Source organism: Nicotiana attenuata, chromosome 2 (assembly GCF_001879085.1).
Source record: "Nicotiana attenuata strain UT chromosome 2, NIATTr2, whole genome shotgun sequence".
NCBI classification, from domain to species: Eukaryota; Viridiplantae; Streptophyta; class Magnoliopsida; order Solanales; family Solanaceae; genus Nicotiana; species Nicotiana attenuata.
The window spans coordinates 39,929,927-39,933,548 of NC_031990.1; positions in this window are offsets into that span (position 1 = coordinate 39,929,927).

The following is a 3,622-nucleotide window of genomic DNA, read 5'->3' on the forward strand; positions in this document are numbered from 1 at the left end:
GGAGAGAACCTGCGTTGAGGAGAGAGAGGTGGTGGAGACGACTCACTGGTTTACTGAAGTTGATATTACTATACGGTGTCTCATGTGAGACGAAAGAACAGAAAATAGGAACGTGAGAGGAAAAAATATTACCAGCGCTATTTTAATGGCTAAAACGATAGGAAGCGACCATAAATACATATTTTGCTATATAAAGGCACATAAAAGGTAGCCTTAGTGTGAAAATAATATTTAAAAGGATCATTTTATTTATAATAATTAAGTTGGTTTTAAAGTTTTGCCATATAGGGAGGTAAAATTTCCTTATTTTAAATAGAGAAATTTCATTAAGCACTATCTTTAGTGTAATTACATACTCTATAGATACCATTTGCCTTTTATACGAACTTGTAGATCGTTTCTGCTTGTTATAAGATGTATTAGATGTATGTTAACGCTATTGTATTTCTGAATACAGTAGCAAAACTAGCGCGTGAATTCAGAGAAGTCCAGCTAAAATCAAGGATAGTTGTATTCCGAGTCGTATTCGACTATATTGTATGCGTGACAGAGGCGATGGGTGTGACGTGGACAGAATAAATAGCATCATTTGGCTATAAAAAATACAAAAGGTAGCTATGGAATATTAATTTTTTTAAAAAGGGGGTTAAAATCCTTATTTGAAATAAAAATAAGGAATAAAACCTCTGTGCTATAGGATGGCAGGTTACAACTAATGAAGAAGGATAACCGCTTGATAAGATTGTAGTATATTATCAATTGGTTTTTGTCCACTGTGCGCTGAGGATATAGTTTTGAACATACTTAAAGGTGCGTTAGAAATGTGAATCACTCTGTTTGCATGGAGCGGTGGTGTGTCCTAGTTTCGCATAGGATTGTATCTATGCTCTGAGTATATAAGCTATTTTTAGGACTCTTCACATATGTATGCTATAAAGATCTCGCAGAGTAGTATTCGAATACAATGTGAGAAAGCCTTTCATTGGTCAGGTCAAGAGACTAAGAGGTTAAAACTAAAGGAGCATAAAACCCGCAGAAGCTTTGATACGCGCTTCATATGAGGGAAGTTTGGGGACCGACTAACATCTTCATCAGGTTCCTTGAGGAATGGCGTGTGCGTGGACACAGACTCCATGGTCACCACATCTACGTTCTCTAATCTTTGCCTCACTCAACTTACCGGTGTTTAAACTTTCACATCGTCAAATGTTTTTTGCTGATGAAGAACCAGTTCTCTTCGATGGTTCTAGTTGTGGACTTCAGGTCACCTAATTGATGGTTCAGTCAGGTGATTCCAGATCAGTTTCTGACTGGTAATCAAAACCTAATCCAGATCTATCATACGTTGGATAATGAGAAGATCAACTTGTTGTTAAGTTGGGATTGTTGCTTTCCGTGCGAACGGAAACCTAAGGTCGGTGATATGAGGAATATTTGACTCAACTAGTACGAGCGGCTGAGACAGCACCCAACGGCTCTGAACAACTACTAGTTTGCGATATGCCTCATGGTGCTCAGGTTTGAGAGCCCAGATTTCAGTGAGTTGGAAAACTCAGTAGATCATCATTGACTATCTATATTCTCTTATAGTATTCTCTCCTCTATGTGCCAAAGGCCACCAAGGCGTACGGCACATCGTCTCGCCCTGTATTGTCAGGTGGGTCTCTCATGATCGTAATCGACTCTGCAATTTTGATTCCTTTGCTGATTCGGATCCCAGCCTACTCACATCCCGTTTACACATTCTCTTACCACATACGCCAATCACAGTCAGTACTACGTTGTATCTCTCTATATGCATTATTGATTTGATGGTTAAAGATACCACAGATATACCATAACACAGACGGGAATGAGACTCCTCTCCATGTCATAGCCATACCGACACTACTCATCAATTGTGTACTGCAGAGCTTTATTTCGCCCACTCGTGGCACGTAATGAGGTCTAGATGGGTTGACACGGTAAATTGAGTCGTGGACGCTCTTTCTCAAATAATTAACTACGGTATTTCTTCCCGCTTGGCAACCCCTCACAACGTGGTTTCCAGAACCACCCACTCAATCCTTAACGTTCTGTCTTAACCTTCGATATGTCAACAATTATATTTATCACAATTGTGCGTGGAAAGGGCATATCGCCGAGTTTGCCACACCCAAGAACATCTAACGGCAACTCGAGTTTCTTGCGTACGTGTCTCTAACCTAGGCAAACAACCCAAACTCACCTACCCAAAATTGGTTGATGGTATCAGTGGCCACACGCATCATCTGACATCTGATCTAGAAAACCTTGGCATTCACTCTGAATATTCAAAGGTCCTATAGGAAAGTAACTTATGTAATGGCTCTAAATCCAATCTCTCAACAGTGCAAGTTCTAATTGTTGGTTCATGACAAAAAATTCAAACTTGAAGATATTCTTCATGTCCACGTTCTCGCTACTCAAAATTTAATTTCCATTAGTTCTTTTACTAAATCTACTCAGTTTCTGTTTTGAATCCTTATCACTAACCACTTTGATTAAGGTTTGGTACAGAGCGGCACACTTACACACAGGGCGATTTAATAGAGATTATATTCGCTCCCATGTGGACAAGACTACCATCCCACTTCTTTGCATCTTTCTCTTGGTGTTTGGCATGTCTGGCTCATGCATCTTCCTACAGTTCGACTCAAAGCATAATTACCATCTACCTGTTTTTCAGTCTTAGTGTAAACCTCCTAAGTTTGATGCACTACTTGATGCTTTAGCAAAATATAAGATTTCTTTTAGTGAAGATCTTAGTTTCAGATCTGAGCCCTCTTACTTTAATCTTTGTTATGCAGATGTTTGGGATTAGCACCCTGCCCCTCATGAGTTGTTTCCATGTATTGATGGTTTATTCGTTATTCAGTAGTGATCTTTTTGATCATTTTAGTAAATACACTTGGATCTATTTTCTTCGCTTAAATCTTGGAAGTCTTTCAGTTTTTATTCAGGTTCGGCCACATACATTGTTGAAAAATACTATGGTCCATCTTTCTTGTTTTATGGGTGTGTGTAGGAGCTTGTGAAGGATTTAGTTGAATCTCACTGCGGGATAATGGCATAGAGTATGGGTATTGTGAGTTATCAGGTAATTGTTCTATGGCTTTAAGCCAAGTGGGGAAGTTTGACATCGACGATTTGATTGCACGGTTATGTGTTGTATTGGTTTCGGTCTGAAGCATACTTGTGGTTCGGTTATGACTCGCAGAGGTTAGTTTTGAAGATGACTTGAGTAAGGAATTTCTGGATGCATGATGTATTAACCCTTATGGATGGATATATAGGAGCCTTGGAAATGGTCTAGGGTTATTTTTCGTGATGGATGTGATGTACTATGAAAAGGATTCACTCGATTGCTTAGAGGTGTGGATTACTTCTTTTGGTATTTTCGTGCTAATAGGGACAGGTCGTTCGGCCCTTTCAGTCGGTGCAATTGAGATTTGAGCAAAGTGGATTACTCTCGAGAAGGTTACAATGGATTCAAGATTTATATATGGCAATTGAGAATTTTTCGGACTTGTATATGGCTAGAATTTGAGATTTGCATCGGATGGTGTCGGGACTTCCCGAGAGGGTTTTCTAAACTTTTCCA